General features: G+C 38.3%; 1 protein-coding gene across 1 annotated transcript in view; it reads left to right on the top strand.

Annotated features, from left to right (window-relative positions):
* Positions 1-27,431, top strand: part of VWC2L (von Willebrand factor C domain containing 2 like) — a 151,865-nt gene that overhangs the window by 78,958 nt on the left and 45,476 nt on the right. The window lies entirely within an intron of this gene.

Raw genomic sequence — 27,431 nt, 5'->3', positions numbered from 1 at the left:
TCTAACATTTATTCTAAAAGTGCGCTTCTTTCAGATCCTCTTTTCACCAGATACTTGGTTTTCAATATAAACCTGGTAGTGATAACACCTACAGTATTTATGATATGGTCTCTAGTTCACCAGGAATAAGGGCACATTTTTATGGTCCTTAATATTACATGCGTTGATTGGTATATTTTGGTCCTTTCACTTCTCTCTTAATTGTACACATTCCACAGAACCGAAAGACCATATTTCTTTGAGGGGGGAATGATGGCCTGTTTCATGTTAAGGTGAAATTCAGATTCCCCTTTAAAAAGCAAATTCTACCTTTCAGATGGCTGAATAGGCTGGTGCTCACAAAATCCCAGCTGGTTAAATTTAGAGCATTGGAAAAGATCCAATCCAAGAATAGTCTTTGGATTTAGGCCTGTAACATTTTTATTTGATAGTATATTGGAAAGGAAAAGAGGGAAAAAAGCAGTCATTTTAGGCTCTTGCCTCTTCACATGATCTTCTCCTATGATAGGCAAATGATAGCGGTGTTGCCTAAAAACCATCACTTCCCTTAAGTGATCTATTTTAACTGAATTACGCCAGGCTAAAGGGGCTTCTGCTTGCAAATATTTACACTGAAACTATCCTCTCTTGACTGTCTAAATGTCAACCACTTCTGTTTTTGGCTTTGCCCATTTTTGCAACGCCATGTTTGAGCGTTTGTCCTCCATGAAACGTGGTGGGGCCTGGGTGTCCGAGCCTCAGTGCTCACTGCTGCAGCATGGAACTTGTCTTGGACCATTTTCCCACTCACTTCCTGACTTCTGATTCATTCAGCTCTCGCACTGGCTCAGGATATAGGCTGCTGTCCATTTCTAACCCCAGTCTCCTGGTTGCCATTTCTGCAGATCCACTCACTTTATCAGTATGCCTCCAAATGTGCATCTAAATCACCTAGAATGGTGATGAAAATGCCTATTTCTGGGCCCCATCCCAGACTTAATGAATCAGAATCTGGGAGTGAGGCCTAGAGATTTGTATTCATAAACAACTTTCTCCCAAAGGATTCTGAAGTTTGAGGACTACTCTCTGCCCAGCCAGCCTTCTCTAATGATGGTGACTTCATAACCTCTGTGAACACTACAGCAAATGTTCACTGGCTCTGAGGCCGTGGTGGGAGCTATACCATTAACAAGGTGGGGGGAGATGCTCTCTTCTAGATGCTCTTTTTATGAAACCAAGCCTGTCAGAGTTTCTGCCTTCCTCAATACGTGTTCCACTAGGTCACTCTGCACATAAACATCCAGGCAGTTGCCCAGGGAAAAGCGGGCAGAGGATCACCTAGGCTATGCTTATGGGCCTGGCCTGGAAGTGGCCTCCGTCACTTCTGCCCATAGTCCTATAGCAAGAACTTGAGATTCTACCTTGATGCCTGGCAAGTGCTGGGAAAGGCAAGCTTCAAGCAGTGGTTTCCCAGCAACCACCATGCACTATGGATGTAGAGCACACCTCGGCTGGACCCCTGGCATCTCCTCTACTAAGTGCCAGCAGTGTAAAGAAATATGTTGTATGGTTCCACCACATACAGTGGAACATCAGGGGCCTATTACTCAAAGACTCTCAGTTCCAGAACTTCCTACCCAAGGAGGTAAGCCAGGATCCCCTCAAGGTTTATCTCTAGAACAATTTGAATAATCAATATTTTTTTCTTAACATTTCTGCCTGGCTGTCTTGAAACATAGCAGAGTTTATTAAATTTTGCAGATGAGCTTTATGAATACTATAACACATAAAAATTCATGGGTGGATCTTTCAATATGTTCCTGATATTAAAAAACAAAAAAGTTGTGTGTGTATATAGATATTGGGCTGGCCAAAAATTGTGCTTGTTTTTTTTTCTGTGCAATGACCCTAGTAGCACTTAGTTGTCTTTAACTTCATTTGAAACAATTACATTAGATTGTATTGTGACAGTTGTCATATCAGTGTGCATTAAAAAACTTATCAAAATTGGTGATTTTTGTGCAGCCATTATTATATTGAAGATGGAAGAAGATATGCAACATTTTTGGCATGGTATGCTTTTTATTATTTCAAAAAAACTGGGCAGTGAATAGAGCAGGTGCTGTGACTGATGGAACAAAAGTGGTTTGTGAAGTTTCATGCTGGAGATTTCTCCTGGATGATGCTCCATGTTTGGGTAGACCAGTTGAAGTTGATAATGATCAAATCAAGACATTAATTGAGGCCAATAGATATTACACCATGTGGGAGACAGCTGACATACTCAAAATATCCAAATCGATGAAGTTATTGGTGAAAATGAAAAATGTATCTTTTATTTTACAGAAAAAAAACATAGGAACTTTTTGGCCAACCCAATATATATTTGTGTAAGTGTATATACATATAGTTGTGTATGTGTATATATGTATGTATAGATATATGTCTATATGTATATATACACATATACACTGGGATAGGCTGAAATAGGTTTACAGTTGTAAGTATGTGAAACCGAGTTTGTTCTTGTATTATTTATTAATTATTGTATTATTTATTTGTATTGCAACTGTAAACCTACTTTTTCCCACCCTTGTATATATACACACTAATCATATATTGTGTGTTCTTAAGTGTACACATTCACATATGTACATTACATATATATCTGCAACTGAGTTTTGGGGGGTGTGTATTTGTGTATGCACTGACATACAACATATTGCAGTGGCAGATATATTTTTCATGAACATAAAACATTGTTTTGTGTCTATTTTATTACTAACGTGACATAAGTTGTATCAGCCCAAGAAAAATTAGGGACTCTGTGGCCAAGTCAGCATAAAGATGATATGAATTCTTTCCTGTGCCCTTTGAGGCTTATGTCTCACTATTCTATTTCTCTCAGATAAAACCCAAAGGAGGAAGTCAGCAAAGTTTAAAAAATGGCACTCTAGCTTAAACACTACCTGTTACACTCAACAGTTGTAAAGGTCATATTATTTTAACAGGCATAGGACTACTCTGAAGTTTAACAATGTCTTTGAAGTTTTCAACCTGAAATGAGCCATGACTTGTAACTTTATGCTTGCACTGATTTGTCAGTAGTTTTCTCAGAAATCTTTCAGACTCAGAATGCATTCGTTTTGCTTTTCTTCATTTATTAATCAACTGTTTAACAACTATTCATTGAGCAACTACCAGGTGAAAGACAGTGGTAAGCACTAAGGAGACAATAATGAACAATAACAAGGTGAAGAGTAGGGTGTAAACAGAGTGAAGTTACGGAGAGTGGCAGGACTATTATTATAGAGCATGGCTGGGAACGGCCTTCTGAGCTGTGGACCTCTGAGCAGAGACTCCGGTGAAGGGCAGGAGTGTGCCACGTGGAAGTCCATAAGAAATGTGCATCAGGCAGAGGTAATAGAAAGTGCGGATGCTCTTATGGAAGAGTGTAACTCAGATGAGAAATCTCTAACATGTGCACATATTCAAAAATTCCCCCATACAACCTCGAATAACTATTTCACCAAACAGCATCATCTTTCTTAGAAAAAGGATCAACTACATACTTGTATTTGTCTGTTCTAATAAAATGGTCTATTAGGAATTGTGTTCAACTGCAAAGAAACAGAAACATAAAAAACGGGAGCTTAAACCAAGTAGGGCATTTTGTTTCTTTCATGACAATGAAGTCAGGGAGTGGATAATGGAGGGGCCGGTGCACGGACTCCATCATACATCAAGGTTCCAGCTTCCTACCTTTTTTGCCTTTCCATTCTTTGTGCATGGGTTTCACCTTCAAGTTTACCTCGTGGTCACAATATGGCCACTGAAGCTCTAGGCATTGTATCTGCATTCCAGGTAGGAAAGAAAGGAAAATGAGCCCTTTGTATCTGAATCTCCTCCCCAGATCCCTACCTTTACTGCAGACTTCTGAGAAACTTCCCCACAAGTCTCACCTAACAGCTTCCATATACCTGTCTCTAGTCAGTTGGGGCATATGGCCCCTTTATCCTCGAGGAAGGTTAGGAAATATGTTTATACTTGAATACACTGCAGTCCTCAAGAAGATTCGAGGTTTATAAGGATGAAGGGGGGAATCAATATCATTAGATCACTAAACCAACAAACCATGGCTTCAGTTACAAGAGGAAGACATAGAATTTCCGTTCTACAGTCAAATATGTGAGACTGAAGTCCTATCATTCTGTCAATTATTTGTCCTCCCTAGGTTACACAATACCTCTCTCAGTATGTGTATTCATTCATCACTTACTCTTTATCTCTTTTTTCTTTCAGTCTCTGCACATATCTCATCATTCGTAATCTCTTCAGGCTGCTATAATCCCTGAGGAGGTCTATAAATAGCATCCCTCTTTCCTGAATTGAGAAATAAAAAAGCACAGTAGCAGATGGAAGCCAGTATCATTTTGTTACTCATAGATACCAAGTTAGAGGGCATCGTTTCAGGTTCATCAGCCAGTGGCTAATACTAAACCCCAAAATAGTACAGGCTTTTCTATCCAAAATACTAGACTCCTCCTACAGAAACCACTCACTCCCAATAGTCCAACATGCTCAGCTATTTTTCACACATATAACCATCCAATAAGCTACTCCATCACTCAGTGGCAGAGTATTGCAATGTCACCTCCATCTGGAAAGAAACCTGAGGCGTGGGGAAGAAGTTCTCCCAACTCTCATGGTCTCTGGCCCACTGATGGCTCCGGCAGTCATGCCTCTCAGAATTCACACTCTGTCTATCCCCTCCCCCTAGACTCTGCTTGAACCCAAAGAATGCATCGGCCCTCAGCCTAACTCTTAAAAAGGTCACTTGCTGCTTAGATTGCTGTCTTGAGACCTGTGGGCCAGCTACCCTGCTGGAAAGGCCACATGGAAAGGCCACTTAGAGAGGAAGAGGCCCTGGGATGACAGAAACAGAGGAGAGGTCCCCCAGCCCCAGGGTCCAGCTAAGCCCAGCTCCCTACTGATTCACCTGCTTCACTGCAGGCACAGGGGTGGCCACCAGCACAGCATCATGGACAGAGCTGCCCAGGCAAGTGAGCTTAGATAGCAAGATGGGAGCAAATAAAATCATGGTTGTTTTAAATTACTCAGTTCTGGGGAGATCTGATACAGAATAATCAATATTCAAAGCAATTAAATACTGCTATTTCTTCTTCCATGGTTATTTTTCAGTCTCCTTCTTATCTCGTCTCAACTTCAGTATATTTTACTGAACTTAACAATATTGGCAAGTTTCAATAAATAGTAGCCATTATTATGGAAGTCCTTTGTAAATGGCAAGTGTAAGCGTAAATATTCAGAGTAGTAACCATTTCCAGCACTGGTTACTGCTAGCCACTTTTTCGAAACTCTAAAATGATACCTAGTCTTCCTAGTGATCTAAAATTGGCATCGTCACGTCTGGTTCTGTCAGTTGTGGGCCTCCTCTGTTTTGGTGTAGCACCAGGCTGCTCTTTCTCATCTGCTTCCTCTTGGAAGTTCTTGTGAGTGCTGTTCCTGCTCCATACTATGAACCGCCTTTTTTTTTAACATTTTTTTATTGCTGTTCAAATACAGTTGTCTCCATTTTCCCCCTACATCCCCCCCCAACCCCAGCTATCCCCACTTCCCTCCCTGATCCTACCCCTCTTTGGTTCTGTCCATGTGTCCTTTATACAAGTTCCTGAAAACCCTCCAATGAAGGGAAAAGGGGGAACGGTTTTCATGAACTGCCTTCTTATCAATACTGTGTTTTTCTTTCTTTTTTACCTTTTAAAATTTTTTATTGATTGATTGCTTTCATTTTTTAGATATATTTTATTGATTATGCCATTATAGTTGTCCCATTTTTTTCTCCCTTTTATTCCCCTCCACCCTGTGCACCCCCTCCCACCAGCATTTTCCCCACTTAGTTCATGTCCATGGGTCATACATATGAGTTCTTTGGCTTCTCCATTTCCTATACTATTCTTAACCTCCCCCTGTCTATTTTGTACCTACTATTTATGCTACTTATTCTCTGTACTTTTTCTCCCATTCTCTCCCCCTCCCCACTGATAACCCTGCAAATGATCTCCATATCTATGATTCTGTTCCTGTTCTAGTTGTTTGCTTAGTTTGTTTTTGTTTTGTTTTTAGGTTCAGTTGTTGATAGTTGAGATTTTCTTGTCATTTTACTATTCATATTTTTGTTCTTTCTAGATAAATCCCTTTAATATTTCATATAATAAGGACATGGTGATGATGAACTCCTTTAACTTGACATTATCTGGGAAGCACTTTATCTGCCCTTCCATTCTAAATGATAGCTTTGCTGAATAGAGTAATCTTGGATGTAAGTCCTTGCTTTTCATGACTTTGAATACTTCTTTCCAGGCCTTTCTGGCCTGTACTATTTCTTTTGAGAAATCAGGGGCTAGTCTTATGGGAACTCCTTTGTAGGTAACTCTCTCTTTTCTCTCGCTGCTTTTAAAATGCTCTCCTTATCTTCAATCTTGTGTAATGTAATTATGATGTGCCTTGGTGTGTGCTCCCTTGGGTCCAACTTCTCTGGAACTCTCAGTTTCCTAGACTTCCTGAAAGTCTATTTCCTTTGCAAGAATGGGAAAGTTCTTTTCATTATTTTTTCAAATGTTTTCAATTTCTTGCTCTTCCTCTTCTCCTCCTGGCACCCCTATGATTTGGATGTTGGAATGTTTAAAGTTGTCCCGGTGGTTCCTAAGCTTCTCCTCATGTTTTTGAATTCTTGTTTCTTTATTCTATTCTGGTTGAATCTTTATTTCTTCCTTCTGATCCAAACTATTGATTTGAGTCCTGATTTCCTTCCCATTCCTGTTGGTTCCCTGTATATTTTTCTTTATTTCACTTTGCATAGCCTTCATTTCCCCCTCTATTTTACTGCCATACTCAACCATTTCTGTGAGCATCCTGATTACTAGTGTTTTAAACTCTGCATCTGACAAGTTGGCTGTCTTTTTATCACTTAGTTCTTTTTCTGGAGTTTTGACCTGTTCTTTCATTTGGCCCATATTTCTTTGTCTCAGCGTACCTGTTACTTTGTAAGGGGCAGAGCCTTAGGTATTCACCAGAACAGGGCAACCCATGCCACTGTGTTGAGTTGCTGCATGTGGGTGAGGGAACAATGCCCCTTGCTCAGCACTCTTCCCACTTTCAGTCATTTCCTTCACTACCCATAAGGTTTTTCATATTCTGATTCTCTTTCTTCCCATTCTCCTGTTTCTAAATACCAGACTCTAGCAACTGAGCCCTAAGTGCTGGTATTCCTATGACCTAATATTTCCTAGACATGTATTTGCATGCAGTGGTCATAGGCATTTGTTAGTGTATCACCTAAACCTGATGGTAATATGCAAAGTTGAAAGCCAGGGTTTCCCCCACTTTTGCATTTGCTAGTGTTCACCCTCAGGCACCCAGCTGCAAGCACAGGAACCACCTGCAATTATCTTCATGCAAGTTGTAGCCTCTGAGCCCCAGTCAATTTTCATATGATGGCATGTCAAAGATAGGATGAGTTTAGGAACTATAATAAATTTTCAGAAGATTGGATTACCCGTTTTCTAGGTTAATTAGTCCTGGATTCACTCTGGGCTGGAAGAGAAACAGGAGGCCCAGTACTTAAAGCCCACAGTAATTTTATGGACCCATGGAAATATTTTATTTTTACTTCTCCCATTCAGAAGAACTGAGGCTGAGGGGAAATAATAATATATAATGTTAAAATATTCATCTGCATGCCAAGGCAGTAGTCAAATATAGTTTTAAATATTCTATGGAGGTAGAAACCCACAAAGGTAAAAGTGCCTAGAGCCCATGAAAGTCATAATATGGTATAAGATTTTTTAGGCTGTTTTTAAAATTTAGAAAGCATTAGACTTTCCTGTGCTTTCTTTTTTTTTTTAATGGATTCTCATCCACAATAGCAGTGATTCTGCTAAGCAAGGCTAGAATAAATCTCAGGAATCTGCATTCTTAACAAGCAATTTAGTAGAATGTAGGTAATTCTACTACAGACTGAATTAGAAAAAAACTAACGTGAAACCAGGATAATGAATGTTTTTACAGCTAAGGAGTAGAGCGGTAGGACAAATAAGGCCCGAGTATATTGCTTTTTGTTATAACTTTTCTGCCTTCATGGTTTGTTCTCACTGCATAGATGTGGCAAGTATCAAGCTATTGGCTCCATGGTCAGCAGCATACCTGTGCTCCCTTGAAATTCTCCTATCTGTGTGTAGATGATTCAGCAGGGAGGAGCACGATTTAGTGACTACAAGAAAATCACTTACAAACTAAATATATCAGGTTAACCTTGAAAACAGTTGGGATTCCTGTGCATTATACAAATTGTAGCTGGGCCTGTGTACAAATGGAACCAGTTGGGGAGATGATTGAAATACTAAAAAAAATAAATAAATAGAAATAAATTAAAAATTCAGGTTTCAAAATCAGAAGTTAGAAAGGTTTTTTAATGTTAACTTTGAATCACTTTAGATGCTTTTGTTTCCCTGAAAATATAGTGAAATTAAGATGTTCAAGGCAAAGAAAAAATAAGAAATAGTTGAGTTGGAATGACTGATGTTCAGATTAGCCACCTGTGGCCCCTGTACCTACTGGATGAGTCAAAAGCACCTTAAGGATGGACTGTTCTCCTTATATAAGTACTTGGGATCTCCCTTTGATTTCCAATTTGTGGTAAGGTGTGTAACAGCAATGTATCTATCGCAGGTTTGGGGGAGCTAATACTAAGTTCAGTCAGATTGCACAGCAAAAGTAGGTTCTGGCCAAGCTAATTATACAAAGGCCAGTAAATTTTTCTTTAATTAAGATGAATTGAATAACCATGGCTGAGTAGCTCAGATGGTTAGAGCATTGTCCCAATATGCCAAGGCTTAGGTTCAATCCCTGGTCAGGGCACTTGCAAGAAGCAAAAGTGAATACAAAAATAAGTGGAACAATGAAGCAATGTTTCTCTCTCTTTCCCTTCCTCTCCCTCTCTCTAAAATCAATCAATACATTTTTCTCTAAGAAGATAAACTGAACAGCCACCAAAGAATTTGTTCAGGAGGTGGGGCCTGAACAAAACCTGAAATCTGACCCCATTCCAAGTAGTGACGTCCCCCCTCAGAGAGGACCATGATGCGTTCTCCAGCGTGAACTGGAGTTATTGGTTATTCCCTCCAAGTCCTAGGAAATACAATTGTGTTTCATGATTGCAAAGTGCCTCATAACACTCATTATTTTATCTTCACAACAAGCGTATTGGGCAGCCTGGGGATGTGATTCCCATTTTACACAGGAGGAAACAATCAGAGGGAGATTAAGTAATTCACCCAATGTTCCAGAATGAAAGAGGGTAGACAAGTCCAATTTTAAGCTGTGAATTTCCAGCACATCATTTAGCTCATTGCCTTGCTTGCTTAAAATCCCAAAATACATTTGACTGGTCTGAACATTTAGAAAGATATCATAATTAGTTAAATTAAAGATGTCTTGATGGACTTGGATGCTATTTCTTGTCTGCCCCCATCCCCCTGGACATGTTCCGTGAAATTTCTTTTCTCAAGGACAGTGTTGATTTAATTGGAAAGAATCATGCTCTCATTTCCTATTTTGGCTACTGCAGTACCCCAGCCATATGCACAGTGGCCATCTGGAAAAATCCACTCCTAACTTCAGGGAGTATTACATCAGTTTGCCCTGAAACTGTTTACCCGCTGGCTCTGCTCTTCGTTTTTCAGAAGCGGTGGAACTTCTACTTGGGTTTACTTGAGATTCTGCCTAATAACCAAAACAAACAGTGGAACATAAGCCTCCACGGAGAATCTGAGCGATATGCAGACAATGCTCTCCCAGTGCTGCCCTATAATTTGTTCCTTTTTTGCCAGTTTTTGTTTTTTCATAAAGAGTTGTTTAATTCAGCTTTTATTCAATGTGTTCATGACTACAAGGCTTGTTTTTTTTTTCTTTCCTTTTTTTTTCAGACTAAGAAATACTCAGAGGTATAATCAGGTCTTTCCACAGTATTTAATTAGCCATAATTAAAAGACATCTACACAAAGCACAGTGTTTTCAAAGTCTTTTCTTCTGTTACACTGCTAATGAATTAAGAAATTAACTGGCATTGTGAGTAACAATAGGAAATGTCAATGAGAAAATTTTAACTGTCCTATAAAATTATCCTTTTTTGTAGATCATGCTCTGTCACTGTACTAAATTCAATGTCATTCCCAATCACTAAAAGAAGAAAAAAAAAGGCAAAGCATAAGAATTGGGAGAGAAAGCAGAGAAAGGAATAAGGAATGTTCTATTGATCTATATTCTAGTAAGATTATTTTAAATGATCAACTCTCCAAGATATGATATTAGATTTGGGAGAGTTTTTAAATCTCCAAATCTCTTACAGATGGTGGGTAGGGGGTGGCAGGCAGGAGATAGCAAGGAGTATCAGGAAGAAAATGAACTTATTTTCATAACTATCTGATTTCATTGCTTAATAATATATGTGGAAATATTATACCTATGATTAACCCTAGCAGCAATAACAAGGTCTCATAAAGAACAGTTAAATAAAAATTTGGAAAATATTACCTCATGGAAGTCTCTAGTCTTTGAGAAGGCTATTTTCCACGGACATATTTAAACTTTATACTTGAACTTCAAATAGTTTAAAATGATTTTTGCTTGCACAAAAACCAGAAATGAAATATAACAAATTTCTATTATTTAGATATAATGTAGAACATATATAAAGGACCCACGGACAAAGACAAAGGGGGGAAGGATGGAAGGTAGGAGGTAGGGATGGGAGGGCAGGGGAAAGTGGTGGTGGGAAAATGGAGACAACTGTATTCAAACAACAATAAAAAAAGAAAAAAATAAATAATGTAGGTTCCACAACAGCAAAGTTTAAAATATATTAATTATTCATTTAGTTGAATATTATGCTTATAAAAATATTTTTGAAGACTATATAATGAGAGAGAAGGACTTATGATACAATCTTCTGTGGAAACAAAATATAAAACTATATTATCCAAATTTTTATAATGTATATATAAGTGCATAAAAAGAATAGAAATGCATTAATAAGCATTTTAATAAGCAATATTAATAAGCTTATAACTGAGTAATTGAAATAACAGAGATTTTTCCACTAATTTTTATAAAGTGCTCTACAAAGAAAATGTCCTATTTTATGATTAAAAAAATATAAAGTTGACTTTATAAAACAAGGTCAAGATCAATATGTTTCTTTGAAAGAACAAGCACTCAAGCAGACATATAACTTTAAATTTAGACTTCTGTCATAATTAAATGTAACTAAAAATATTTATAAATTTAATCAGTGTATCTGAAAGGCTTTAATGATCCTATAGTCATATCATAGACATTTTAGCAGTGTTAAGGAATTCTTTAATAAATCTATAAAGACAAATGCCATTAGCTATCCAACATAATTGAAGAGAGTTTAATTTCAATTTGAACTTTATTTGGAGTCCTTAATTCTATGCTAAACAACTTGGAAATCCACTAATTATTGAATCAGATAGCATAATGATTGCAGAAATAAAGATTAATAATCATTAGTAATCATTTTCACACATATTACTATATTTGACCTTGATGTTTGTAAGCAAGAATAATGCTTCCTGATCGGGGATACAGAGGAATTTATTAGAGCTAAAGTAATGGAGTTTCCAGTGTCTCTTGGCCAGTCAGAGATGGAACCAGGTCTTTGACCCTGTACCTCTGATTTCTAATCCTGGACCAAAATTCAGAAGTTTGTGACAATGTCCCATGCTGGCACCCTAAAATAATCACTCTTTCTCTTGTCTACTGATGTGATTCTGCCAAAACTGTTTGCTCTCAAAGTTACCTCTAACATCATCTGTAACTGGTGAGTTTGATAGCAACACACACTTCCGGGGAACCGCCGTGGAGACCCAGTCATGAGCCCAAAGTGGGCTCAGATTTCCACTAGATGGCTTGTAGCCTGCTTCTCCTCTGGTGAATGGGTTGCAGAAAATTTGCAGCTATTTGTGACATTTTTCAGTGCAATTAAAACAAAATCTTAGACATTACATTCACACTGCATTAAAAGCTCATTAATGTAAGGGTTTCAGTTATGAATGCTAGAGTTACTTCTGTCTTATTAAAACTGTAGGAATGACCTCTGAACTCCCCAGTTTGGAAGATGAAGATAATACTGACTCCCCCTCTTCTTTCACTCCACCTTTCCCTTTCCATTTTTTGTAACTGCCATTAGTACTTGTACATGATCAAAGTTGGTAATATTTACTGTCTGTCAATCAAACTTTGTTTATAGAGTGATTCTAAATGATGCGACTATAAATAGAGTAACATTATAAATGACAACATAAATTTTTTTCACAAAACCAAGTAGTTTACTCTAATCACATTCCTCTTCCTATTTAACTAGTGAATGTTTGTTTTAATATGAGATTTTCCTATTTCCTTTTTCTCATAAAATTCTTTGGCTTTTCTTCTAATACTTCCATGGATTTCTCTTTAAGCTTGTAATCATTTTTAACTTCCAAGAGATCTTTCAAGTTTCCTGATTTTACTTTTTATATAATATACTGTTCTTTTACTGAGAAAAATTACTTTTTCTCAACTCTACTTGAGAATTTAATGTGATTTTGGAAGTTCCAACCTGTTTCCTAAAAGAGTACTATTTTCTCAAAGATTTTTCTTTCTTTTCTTTCTTCTTTTCTTCCTTCCTCCCTCCCTCCTTTCCTGGCCTTGCTCTTTCATTTTCTGTGCATAGCCACTCACAGGATCCCTGCCTCCTCTTTGAATCACTGTGTGGCAAATTTTCACAGTGTCCCAGAATTTCCCCATGAGACTGAGCCCCAGCTGTGCACAGGCTTCTACTGGCTCCTCCCCTTCCTGGTCACACTTCCTCACTTTCCCACTAGGATTTGTAGATATTACCTCCCAAATAAACCACTTGCCTCTAAATGAAGACAGTGAATTTTCTGAAGTGTGTTGGATCTTTGACTGCCCATTCATGCTAAATGTGAAGCAACTAAATCAATGGTGACACAGCATTCATTTTCTTGGAAGATTCCTGCTTAACCAACTTTGGAGATTTTGCTCTTTAGCAGTAATACCATTACTATCTGTCAGCCTCTAGTTTTTAAAACACTTCCCATTTCCTCCCAAGACAGTGGACGTAACCATCTTAACTCCTGGATGCTGCAGATTTGGATGGGGGAGGGAAGGTAGTCAAGTAAAGGGGGATACAACTGATTTGAAGACAACCTGGCTGTTATCCCCATCTTCACTGTCTCCTCTACTGGTGTCCCAGAGAGCACAGAGACTCTCTGCTTGGCTATGCCCCCTTATTGCAAAATTGCAACAATAGCTTTCTCCTCTCCACCTCGCAGCTCATTTTTCTAAGAAGTTCTTGAAATTTTCTGCTGATGATAGATCCCCTCCAATTCTCTTCATGATGCAGAACTTAGACATGTTTACATCAATCACTTTATGATCGATTTAAGGATGACCTCTTGAAATAAAGGAAACAACTGCATGTGATCAGAGGGCCATGTTAAAAAGGAAGCTAACTGTTCTATTTCTGAAATAAAGAACAAACTAACAGTAACCTCCAGGGGAGGGGGGAGGGGGATAATGGGGGAAACAGGGGAAGGGCCATCAAGGAACACGTATAAAGGACACATGGACAAAGCCAAACAGGGTAGGTTTGAGGTTGGGAGGTAGGGATGGGTGGGGTGGGGGGCAAAAATGGAAACAATTGTACTTGAACAACAATAAAAATGATAATAAGAATAAAAAATAAAGCTGCCAGCAAAATGTACTTTTAACTTATGTAACTATGAATTATTAAAATAACATCCTATTTGCAACTAGAGGATTATAAAATATACACAATTTTGGTGCAGAAGGCACCTGGCTCAATTGTAATGGGCCTTACTTTTTAGTTAAAACTCTATTATATCCCAAGCTTCATTATAATTTTATTTTGTCTCTTTCCAAAGTCAGAAAGTCAAGCAATACTTATTCTAGAACCTTCCAAATCCTAACAAATCATTAATGGGAACCAGATGCAACCAGAATTGACCACTAGAGATTGTGATGATTGTTTAGATTTGTACTTCCAGGTTCTCTGTGACTCTGCTGAAATGTGTAGAAACTATCATTTATTCCACTTACGCTCTAGGTCTTTTGAATTAAGTATTTGATTCATTCACACATTACCTAATTTCTCTTTTTTAATTTTTTTTAGTGTTTTTCAAGTACAGTTTTCTGTCTTTTCCCCCTACCTCTCCCCACCACCCCAACCCTCCCCACCTCCCTCCCCCATTCTAATTTCTCTTTTTGGAGCTGCTTTCTGTTAGTTCTAGAAAGTCTAAGAAAATTACATTATTTCCAGTTTCCCTTCCACATTCTATCCTCCAATTTTCTCCTCTACCTAAAAAGAGACCTTATGTGGTAAATTAACTTACTCCTAGTTTTCCTGCCCACAGTTCTGGGAGGACTTGCTGAATGTAATGCAATGTAATGTAATGTAATGTATTGTAATGTAATGTAAGACACTGAAGGAGAGGTTAACCTTACTCGGGACCATTACTGACACTTGTACACACATTCTAACGGCTCCTGCAGTCAGCTAGAGTCACATCTTCAACATTTAACCATGGACCCACAGGGTGCTTTCTGTGGCATGTTCTCATTTCCTAACAGATAACCACTGAATAAATACGTGAATCCTAGATTAGCTCTACACCTTGACTCACGCAATAGGTAGAGTAAGGACTCCTCTAAAGATGTCCCCATCCTAACCCTCAGAACCTATGAATATGTTACTTCCCATGACAAACTGTTGTCTACAAATGTTATTAAGGTCATCAATCTTGAGATGAGATGAATATCCTGGACTATGCAGGTGGACCCAATCTAAACATATTAGTCTTAAAAGCAGAGAACCTTTCCAAGCTAAGGTCCTAGAGGTGGAAGAGATCCTGCCAGCTTTGACATGGAGGAAGGGGGCATGACCCAAGGAATTCAGGTGGTGTCTAGAAGGTGAAAAAGGCAAAGAAATAAATTCTCCCCTAGATCCTCCAGAAGGAAATGCAACCCTGCTCACTTGGATTTTAGCCTAGTGTGACAAACTTGTAACCTACAGAAGTGCAATTTAATATATTTGTGTTGTTGTAAGTCATGATGTCAGTGGTAATTTGTTATGCAGCAATAGAAAATAATATGGCCTCTATGCCTAAAATACCCTCACTTTTGTTTCTGCTTGTTAAGAAATCTGTCCATCTTCCAGCACCCACCTTAAGTTCCACTTTCACATGAACCCTTTCATATCCTCCCCCAAATGAACTGACCTTCCCTTTTTGTAAATGTTCATGGCCTGTTATGATGGGTTACTGTGCATATGTAAAGTGATGAAGAAATAAAGACTTAGCCCTGGCTGGCATAGCTCAGTGGATTGAGTGCGGGCTGGGAACCAAAGTGTCCCAGGTTCGATTCCCAGCCAGGGTACATGCCTGGGTTGCAGGCCATAACCCCCAGCAACCGCACATTGAAGTTTCTCTGTCTCTCTCTCTCTCTATCTCCCTCCTTTCCCTCTCTTAAAATAAATAAATAAATAAATAAATAAATAAATAAATAAATAAAACCTTAAAAAAAAAAGAAATAAAAACTTATAACCACACTGCTATGAACTGAATTCTGTCCCCCTCAAATTCATATGTTAAAGACTTAATCCCCAGGGTGACTGTATTTGAAGATAAGGTCATGAGAGGGTATTCAATGTTAAATGTGGCCATAACAGTAGAGCTCTAATCTGATAGAAGAAGAAGGAGGGTGAGAAAAAGAACAAGGAGAAGAAGGGGGAGAGAGAGAGGAAGGGAGAGAGAGGGAAAGGGATAGGGAGGGAGAAGGGAGAAAGAAAGGGAGAGAGGGGGAGAGGAAGGGAGGGAGAGAGAACCTGCCTGCAATGAGAGAACACTGCTAGAAGCTGGAAAGAGAACCCCCACCAGAAACCTCATCAGCCAGCACTTTGATCTCAGACTGTCCAGCTCCAAAAGTGTGAGAAATAAATTTCTGTTCTTTAAAACACCCAGTCTATGGTATTGTGTCAAGGCAACCCAAACAGACCAATACACACATCTGGAAAAGAAATTACAATACATTTCTCCATAAGAGGTATATAATCTCATGAAATCCTACATTATTTAAACTAAAAGTACAAAGAAGGATGTTGCATTGAATTTGATATATATGCACACATTGGGCTTTCTCCCAAGGGGTAATGAACTTAATCTTTGCCATCTGTGTTTCTCTTTTTGAGCCATGGTATTTTTAAACTCTCCCTCTCTCACAATTAAGATCAAAGGGACCATCCATTTCATTTGATATCATTTGATTATAGTCTTGATTTCATTTGATTATGGTTGTAGGTAGTGTGTATGAGAAGGATTAAAATGTTTTGTTTTGTTTTTTTCTTTTCCCAACAAATTAGTTGGGAAGCTACCTGCTCAAGCAAAAATCGGTCAGTGGGTCTTTTGTTTGCTATGCTTACCCTATCTTCATTCACTACTGTGATGTGATGAAAATCATCTGCGTACATTTGAAATTGATCACTATTACTTCCTAAGTATTATTTTATCAATGTGACAGGTGTCTGCTGATGAATTATAGGGTTTATACTACAAACCAAGGACTAGTGCTATCAGGTCAAAATAAAAAAATTCAAGATGCAATGTATTAAATTCAACATCCAAGCATTGCAAATCTAAGGGCTGTCAAAAGGAGTAGTCTCCCCACACAACAGTGATAGACTGCAAGAAGAATGTATAATGTGAATGTAACTGGAAACTGAATCATTTATGACTTTATATATTATGGTTGGCATGATAAATTATAGATAGAAGTAAAATGATCATATAAACTACATTGTCTAAGTGAAATATGTGCTAGAAAATTCCCCCTGAAACGTCAATGGTTTTCTAGACTGACTCCTTACAGAATCCACTGAAACTCAGGTCATGTGCAAAGTTGAATGTTTATAGAACTCACTGTAGTAGTAATCCAACTATAATGAGTGAACAAAGGCAGAAAACCCTATTGAAAAAGGAAGCCTGCATCTTGGTTATTAATATCATTTAGATTAAAAAATTATTGCACAGCTACAAACAAGCCTTATGACTGTCATAGTACTTATGGTAACATTTTATAAATTAATGTCAGTTCAGTCAAACTAGTGATTCCTTTAAGGTCAAGGAGAATCAGCAGTGGCTCTCCAGTCATTATGTACACTAGACCTTTAACCTGACCTTCAAGTTTTACTTTCATTATTTTGAAATTCAGTCAACCTTCCAAATCAAGATTGTCCAACAATATGCAAGCTGGGCTAATGGCTTTGAGAACTGGTTATTAAATGATGCCTAAGATGCCAAAATAACAGTCCTGAGTAATGTTCCTGAAGATTACAACATGTGATTCATTTTCCCACTAGGCCAATATCAGAGGAACGAGGGTCCTCATCACCTGATATTTCACCAGCAGTGTAAGAATTATATTTGAGCACTCTTAATGCAGCAGAGAAGATTCTCACTATTGTTGCTTCTAAGTGAAATAGGGTTCATCATGCTATCTGGACAGATCTGTTATTTATTCATTCATTCATTCACTCATTATTCAAATATTCAACATATAATCTTGGAGAGCTACTCAGTGCCAAACAAAGGTTGCTAATGATGGTCCTATTGAACCACAAGCTCTTTTTCATGGGATAAAGAACCAAGTTTGGGGAAACAGAACCCTCTATTCAATGCGATAGTATCATCTTCAGCGCCTCTAGAGCAAGAAGTCTATATCCAGTCTCTGGTTAAAACCTTCCAGAAAGCTCTAAAGACAAATTATCAGATGTATGAAATCTGCCCCTAATATGATTACTGGCAGCCACTGTGATGTCTGCTTGTCATATGGCACACTCAGATCAGTCAGCCACTTGATGGGCTGCCACTCTGCCAGAAGGGGTCTGCAGGACAGCAGGGGCTTGATCCAGCAAGGATCTTTGGCTCTGGATTCCATTTATCAGTGAGAAGTGATTGATGGTTCAGCCCATCTACACACACTCATGCTAATGGCTTCATCTTCACCGCTCTAAATGTAATGCCGTGTTAATTTGGATAAACAGTTGTTAAAGTTCACATCAAAGGTTTATCTGGTTCTGTAGTAATTTACTTAACATTTTAATTTTTCCCTCTCAAGCCTTTCATTTTAAATTGTTCACAGATCATCTCTGTGTTGGTACCAGATATAGACAGAAAGCATCTGTATTGTGTCAAGTACAGACAAGAGAATCAGAAAAGTCTCAATTTCTGATCTCTAGGTATTAGTCTTTGTCTTTTTTGGCTCCATTTAATGTAACATGGTGAAATATAATATTAGAATATCAGGGTAAAATTTTGTATTTTTAAGTCTTCCTTTCTATTCATTTTGGTCTTTATTGAGTTAGATGAAAGATGATTGATAGATAGATAGATACATAGACAGATAGACCAAATGTACTAGATAGATCTAGTATCATACTGATCCACAAATATACTAGAATGGTGTTACTTTTACAAGTAATCCCACCCCTGACTTCAGAATGCTCAGCATCTATGCAGCAATGTTTTGCCAATCAGATAGTGTTGTAAGAGGAAACCATTATTACGTTTTTTTGCAATCCTGTTTCTACAACAACAGGTTATTAAATGCCTATAGCACTTTCCCTAGAAATCTTTTATTAGATCAGCAGCACACGATCTAGGGATGGGAAAGGAGGACCGGATCCTCCAATACATGCACATGTCTGAAAACTAGCAGTTGCTTTTTTGGTGGAGATGTGTTATTCCAAAATTGGTATAATCACAGTTTCTACCTCGTTTATGACCAGCATAAAAAATTGCATAAAATATCATGCACAGCTGTAGTCAGAAGGAAGATTCAATTTAGGCTTTGTGTGGACTTGACTTGCTGCCAGGGCACTTACATACATCATCTAGGGCTGTATTTAAAGGGATAAAATACTATTTTAATGCTCATGGTACATTTAATTTTTTTAAAGAGAGATAAAATTGTTAAAATCAATTATAAGGAGAATTAAGTCCCTCCCTTCCCCCACCCAGTCTATCTCTTGTTACTCTAATGTGAAAGGGTTAGCACAAGAGGAGAAAGCCACGCAATTAAAGGTTAAGACTGTATTTTTGTCTATCCTCAGAATGAGATGTTATCTGGTGTGATTGCACACTCCTTTTCATTATTGAGACGGCCCCATAGGGAATAGTGTATGTGGACAACCTCAAACGTCCCTGCTGATTTCTTTAAGAAATCTCAAAGGCCAGAGTGGTAGAGAACAGCATGTGCAAGCTGCTGAGGAAAGACCACGTTTTCATCTGAAACCCAAAAGTACAATGTAGCACACAGTTTTACAAGGAGATTTCCACTAGCCCTGCAGAGAAAAGGGCTGACTGGCTCCCCCTTGCCACTGTGTCCCAGCATCTGCCAACTCTCAAGAGCCTTAAAGGGCCAGCTGCTTCATTTCCCCATCAGGGCATCCAAAGACAGTAAGTCACATGGCCAGTCATGGACCGAATCAGAACCAGAACAACACTCTCTGGAATTTGAATCCAATGGTCTTTCAACTTCTTTAGACTACTTTGCGTTATGCTGCTTCAGGAAGTGCTTGGCACCTCAAGGAATGGGTATGTCTGCTTAAACATACAGAAATACCACGTTTTTATTTCTTATCCAATGGTGTGCTCGAGCTGATTTGAATACTTTTTTCTTTTTTCGCATTGAGCACATTTTTATTAAGCACCTGCTATGCACACCAGACACTGATCTATGTACCACCTTTACAGCAGAATAAAAAAACAACAAAAATCCCTGCCCTTACAGAGTTCCTGGAGCTCACACTATAGTGAAATGAAATACCTCATAGAGAAAATGACCAAGTTATCAACCAAAAAATAACTCCTCTGAGCAATAACAAAAGAGATTCCTTACTGTTTAAGTCAGAAAGAAGCAATGAAGCCCCTCATGAGAGTCAAATGTTCTCATCTCTTCCTAACCCACATTTGGTGGCTTCACATTGGTAGCTTGAAATTAGTCACAGGGGGAGTATTACACTAGAGATGTGGGCAAACACCACAAATCAGGGTTCTCCTTTCCCCCTGGGCTGGCTGTAAAAGCATTTAGCAGCAAGCCACTCCTCTTATCACCCCATCCCAGGAGTTCACTCTTCAAGGATTAGGTGTAATGCTGCTCTCACCTACCAACACCCATCCCCCACCTCAGCATCTGTAGTTAGCAGCTCTCAGTCATTCACAGCACAGCTTGTGAGGGGCTGCTGTGAGATTCCTTGAGAACTAACTACCTGTCTCTGGGGCGTAGGGCTCTACCAGAACACCTGGAAGGCAGGAGATAGCACAACAGGAAGTCTTGTCACTGACCCACAGAAAGCTAATACATGCTCAAGAGTTTTATCAGAGCTTTGGGTTCCCAAGATTTATTTCTTTTAATCTGCAGAGTATGTTGGTATCTTTAGTGTTTGTAGATTATGCATAATGTGTCATTGAGCAGAATTTTGCTGCAGAAGAAACAGGTTCTTGAAATTAAGAGAAGCAGCTAAGGGAGACATTATGAAATAATTTCTTAATATAGAATCATAAGAAATTATGATGTATATAAAGCCAAATCAGCTGCAACTAAAAGGGTATTTCTTACCAACAAGAGGCAAGGGGCTATAATTGCTCAGGGCTTTGTAGGCAGCTAGACTTATGTTCAATCCAGTTCTGAAAACCGTGAGCTCTAGGGCCTTGAACGCGTTAGCAATCTCTCTAAGCCTTGAAACAAGTTAGTAATCTCTCTAAGCCTTTCCTGATACATAAAATAGAAGCAAAAATAATGTCTGCTTCTTAGGGTTATTGCAAGGATTAAATGAGGCCAAGCGCACCACACCCTATCCACTTTTGCTTATCGAAGGATTTTGTTCTGCCAATTTGCTTCCTTTCTCTTCTGTGTCTTCAATTCTTTATTCTCTACTCAGTGTTCTATTTCTACTCCACTGACCTCTGTTGATCTTGTGAAGATTACCAGTGACCTCCATGTTGCAAAACCCATTGGCCAAGTATTTGCTCTCATCTTACCTGACTTACCATAGACACAGCTAATCAAGCCCTCCTTCCGATTACACTTTCTTCACTTGGCTTTCAGTTCACCAGACTCTAGGACTTCCCTCCTCCCTATGGGCACCACCAATGCCAGTGGTCTAGGGCCTCTAAAGGAAAGCTGCATTGTATTACCACAGGTAGTAACAGGGACATGGAAACCTAGTGAAGGAGGTCGAGACGCTGCAGGTAGAATATGAAAAATAAGTAGGAAATGTTTAGAGCAGTGTTTTGCAGTTTGGGCTGCACATTTGAATCACTTGGGGGAATTGCTGGAAATCAGGATGTCCTGGCCATGGCAAGTAAATCAGAGTCTCTGGCGGTGAAAGTCAGGCCTCAGGATTATTTGAAGCTCCCCAGGTTATTACAGTGTACAGCCAGTGTTGGAAAAACTGATTTAGGAAAAGAAGAAGAAGAAATAAAGGCAGATCCCAAGGGGAGGAAGAAAGTAGTTGAATACCACAGACTGAGAAAGGTGAGTCATGCTACAGCAAAGGAAGTAAGGAGACTATAACAATTGTATACCAATGACTAGAATACAAGACAATATTGTTTTAAAAATGCCATAAAATTCATACTTATGCACTACTTAAGAAATTCAGAGTTGGTAGAGATGATTTGGGCTTGTGATAAAGTATATTAAAATGAAAATGAAGAGAAACAGTGCTGTGTATCCATGGATAGGGAGAGTGAAGTCAGATTGGCTGGATTTAAAGTCCTAACTCACAACTTTTTTTTACCTTGTACAAGGTCCCTCAGTTTGCTCACCTGTAATAGGTATATAACAAGTTTATAATCCATATATGTCTCTTAGAACTGCATTTGACATGTAGTAAACACACCTTAAATGTTTATGTTGATTATGACGATGCAGGCCTTTACAAAAGTTGAGGGAATTAAGTTGTAATGTTGCCCCATTTTGGGCTTTCAATTTTAAGAGAACCATGACAGATGTTAAATTGTATTGTCTGACTCCAACCATCCCTATCACCGGAAACTCTGTGAACCCTGAAAACCTTATCCCTGATTGGTGTGTCCATTCTCATTAAGGCATTTTCCTCCCCCCTTATCCGTCTGGACCAGGATTTTTCTACATGCAAATACCTCCCAGTAGAAAATGAGCTGAAAACAGGACCATTACTGAGATTACTTTTCTCAGTAGGACTAGATCTTAAAGTTTTATCTGCAGCTGTGGAATGAACAACTTTATACTCAAAGGGATGTTAGCAATCAGCAAATTAAAATAGTGTAGATGAAATTACTTTTCATTTATAAGTTGCAATATAAACGTTAACCTTCACATCGGATAACTTACTTCTGCAAAACCCATGAGTTACTCAGGGGAGAGTCCCATTTACTTGCCACGCATTCAGCAAAGAGGTGGTTAGATCGTAGAGAACGCCAACATTCCTCACTAGCAGCACAATAATCCAGGCTTACAGAAAAAAAAAGGTTTGACTGCAATGAGCTATACAATAAGGACAGTGGCTAAAAGCAGGTTCTCAGATTGCAGATAAAATTTCTGTTCTTTAGAAATAACCCAAAAAATCATGCACATTTATTCATAATTATTGTGATTAGGGAGCAAAGGGAAAAGACAAAACACAGGGCCATGTGAGTCCCTAGACTCACAACCCTGTCACTGTCAGATCCTGTCTTTTCATTTGGAATTCCCACTTCTTACCCATAAATGGCCGGTCCCAAAAAATATTTGTGAAGCACCCAGTATGTGCCAAGCAGCTTTCATTGTACTGGAGCTACAAACAGGAGTAAGACATAGTTTCTGCCCCTAAGAAGCTTGCAAGAGAGTATGCAGGCCACGTAAGTAAATATTGATCGATGAGACTTAATATGCAAATTTGGAAGCAGGCATGTGCTGCTGTGAGCACACTGCTCTAAGCCCACATTGGAAACCATTATACCATGAGTGTGTCTTGATAGATAATAGCATAGCCAGGAAAAGACATCTGCAAAGAACATTCAAGATAAAAGAAGAAACAAAGCAAAACCATGAAGTGGCCACAGCAGCATACTGGTTAAATCCTCTCTCAAGCAGTAGGTAATCCTCAGAATACTCTGGTCTACAATTAGAAAATACATTCTCTTCCTTCCCAGAGATATCACATCATTTCTTTCCACTCTCTGAAGAAATGACATCACTTTCTCCCTCCTGGCCCTGGAGGTGCATGTCCAGCTATGTGCATACATGCACCCAAACACAGTCCCCCAGGCTTGCCTGCATGATTCAAAGATGGCTTTGCACCGCAGAGGACAGGGGCCCAAAGTGCAAACAAAGATATTTATGTGCAAAGACATATGTTGCAATTATCTACATGTTTTAAAAAAATACCAAAAAGAGTTAAGATGATTATAGTATATCCATAAAATAAAACATTCTACCACTCTAAAGCTATTAAAAATGCATAGTTCTGAAATGTTAAGACTATTCAATGGCATGGGAAAACTCTCAAGATACAATCTTTGCATCTGTTTCTCACATGTGAGTGCACATATAGGTATGCATCCATGCATGGATGGATGGATGGACATGAATGGATGGGTTTGTAATTCTCAGTTTTTCTGCCTTGAGCATTAGCCTATATAAACATAAAAGTTGACTATGTATGTGTATCTATGCATGGCATATATGCATGTGGGTGTGTATGTGTGTGTGTGTATTTGCACAAGTGTATATTTACATACATATTCATTTTCATGTTTATATAAGCCTATGCACAAAGTAGAAACTTTGTAAAATACAAATAAATAAATTAATAAACAAGTAAATGCTTAAATGAATATTATATATAGTCTCTACAGCCAGAGATAATCATTACTAACATTTACATATGTATTTTTTAGGCCATTCTTTGTACATGCCTGTTTTTTAAAATACTTAATTGTAATTTAGTATTGCAATACTGGAGCTTTGCATTATGCATTTTGCTCATTCCATATAATATCATATCAACAACCCTTTTATATTATCCTTTGTAAATTTTATTTTAACATCTGTACAGTATTCCATTTTTGGAATGGAGTATAATTTATTTACCAGTTTCCTTATAGTGGACAGTAATAATTTTTTATTTCCTTGTTGTTATAAATGACTCCTCAGTGAACTACCTTGACCATAAGTCATTGTTCATGTATTCACTTCTTCCTGACTAGCTGGATAGAAGTAAAATCACTGGGCCAAAACGTAGATGATATTGAAATACAGGGTCTGGCACAAATAATGCCCCTTTTTACTACAAAATCTTTTATTACAAAACCATAAACATGAACTTCTGTAACGTAACAATATCACACTCAAGCACACCCTATGACAGTTTAGGTAACAAGTTCAAATTGCTGTCCACCTCGTGCAAGACATTCATGTACCCTACCGACCACACTTAAGCAGGCAATACTGGGGCGGCACCCTGTATACTCCCTAAATTGCTTTCAAGAAAGGTTACACTGGCTGATACCCTCACCAATGGTGTACAACGGCACTCATAACTCTGAGTCTCCAGTGTTATCTTGTATCACCATTGCCCATTTGATGCCTGAGAAACAGCTTCTCTCTTTGATGCTATATTATGTTAAATAAAACAGAGCCTATGAAACCAGTACATGCAGTGTTATCACAACAATGGAGCAGTAAGCTTAGAAAGACATGAAAGAAAAGAAGTATATGAAAATGTTAAAATGTTCAGTAACTGGTGGTAGAACAATAGATTATGGCTTTTTTATATAACAACATTGATAACAATTTGACTATTTATTCCAAAGCTATTATGTTTCTGAAAACATGCTAGGTAGTTTACGTGCAGTACCTAGTTTAGTCCTTACAGCATTTTACTAGGCCATTTCCCAAACCCTACTAGGGACTAGTAAGGACTAGCCCTACTAGGGACTAGTTTAGTCCCTACAGCATTTTACTAGGCCATTTCCCGAAAACTGTGACCGTGCCCAGAAAAGCAGGCAGAGGCCAGGCCAGGACTTGAACCTTACCTAATGCCACAGTTCCTCCTTTTGCTTCTTCTTTCTCTTATGTTCCCTTACCTTTTCCCTTTTTTGTAAATAAGGACTTGTCTTTTTTAAACCATAAAAAGCAATAAAAATTATATTTACAGTTATTCCCAAATAGAAAGGTCTCTTACCACAACTGCTGTTGATACAATTTTCACCAGCTTCCCCGGAAAAGAAGCTCACTCTCCAGCTGGAGGAGACGTGAACTTGAGACCCTTGGACGGCCCACTATGACTGTGGGTTGACCAAATGCAAGGAAGCGTCAGGGTCATTACTTAAAGCATCACTTCCCGGCGCCGCCGAAGCCACCCCACATGGTGGCTGCTGACCCCAGGAGAGGTTCACTGGGCTTTCCTTGTAGCGAGCTGCTCTCTGTGGGGAATGCTGCCCCGTGAGCCAGATGGCTGCACTGGGGAACTGACAAAGTCGGAAACCTGACTATTGCCCTTCTCGCATTAATAGGGTGGTTGTGCTTTTTTGTATTAATATGAATTTGAATAATCTTAAAGAAGATAGTAACACAGGGAGTGATGGTGTAGATATGTCATATATATGGCAAGTTTGCTTTGTTTAATTAAAGTCCACATAATGGCTAGGCAATTTTAATGGTAGTCTTTAAACATGCACACAGTATTTTAAATATATACCACCTATCCCCCACCCAACCCCGAAACTAATATATTTGTAAAGGAGTCATTCTAATTTATCTTTTAAAGATACACATGAAAAACTTTCTGAAACATACTGCTTATTAATGATCATTATGAGTTATGAAAATACATATTGGTACATGGATGGATACAATAGCTATTTTATAGAATAAAAAAGCAACTTTTCAAACTTATATTTCTGTGTTTAGGTTTTACAAAATCTTGGTATGTTAAATATTTACATTGAAAACACAATACACAGAACAATAAGGAAAAAATAAGAAATACTTGCATATGAGTAGAAAGTCCCAAAGCTAACTTTTTTAATATGTAATACAATTCAGACACATTGTTAGATATTGTCTCAATGTAGAAAAAGGCATTAACAAGCCAGACTTTGTCAGTAAACTTGCACGTGAAAGGAACCAGGTCGACATTTTCTATTGACTTTTATCAGAAGAGAAATAATTTTCATGATGATTCCATCGTTTAGCAGTGACTTCTGTTTCTGAGGCTACAATGTCAACCGCCAGGCCCTATTCCCCGGGCCCCAGACCATCGCCTCATTTCATTTTAACTCATTCATCCGCTGATTGTTTGACCTCTGTGACAGCACGAATCAATGCACAGAAGCCTTTGGGCACTTATGCTCTTGAGGCAAGTGCAACTCAGGTCCCCATTGCTTGTTTTCCAAGAGCCAGTGAAAGCATGGGAATCTAATAAAGTTGTGCGTTTCTCTTAAGATGTACCAAACACTTTCTCGGTAGTTGCACAAGCTTCTCTTTTGCTGGTTGTTCTTTGCATTTTAAATGTGAGGATTCCTCATTAGAAGGGAAGAGTATTTAGAAATCCTAATTCCACCTTTTTAAAGTGAAAACCTGAGAATTTTTTTCAAAGATGAAAAGAGAAATGATTTGAGATGCCAACGAGAAATTAATGTGAAATTAGGTCTTAAAAGATTCAAGTTTTGCCAAATTGTCTCTTTTTACTAGTGATAGTTACTTCCTAGGTTTGCTCTAACTATGAAGGGAGGCACGGTAGATGGAATGTTTTAAGGTTCATTTGTGCAGAAAAATCAAGAAATTCATGTTTCATATAGCTATAAGTTTATTTTTAAAAAATCATTGATTACTCATTACAGAAGAAAAAAATAAAAGAATATTTCAAATAAAGTAGAACCATAGAATTTCCTTTTCTTTAGAGTAATTTTTAAAAAGCAAATTATCACCATGGCCAAGTGGCTCTGTTGGTTGGAGCATCACTTCATAGGACTAAAGGTTGCAGGTTCGATACCCCGTCAGGGCACATACCTACACTGTGGGTTTGATCATCAGTCAGGGCACGTACAGGAGGCAACCAACCAATGTTTCCCTCTCACATCCATGCGTCTCTCTCCCTCTCTCTAAAATTAATAAACATAGCCTCGGGTGAGCATTAAAAATAATAATAATAATTCGAAATGAAAATTATCATAATATATACTTTGTCACCTAACAGCAATGAAACTGCTCATTTTATATTTGCTTCATCTTTGTCTGATTTGTAT

The sequence above is a fragment of the Phyllostomus discolor genome, chromosome 4 (genome assembly GCF_004126475.2).
Source record: "Phyllostomus discolor isolate MPI-MPIP mPhyDis1 chromosome 4, mPhyDis1.pri.v3, whole genome shotgun sequence".
In the NCBI taxonomy this organism is placed as follows: Eukaryota; Metazoa; Chordata; class Mammalia; order Chiroptera; family Phyllostomidae; genus Phyllostomus; species Phyllostomus discolor.
This window is presented reverse-complemented; position numbering and strand designations above follow the sequence as displayed.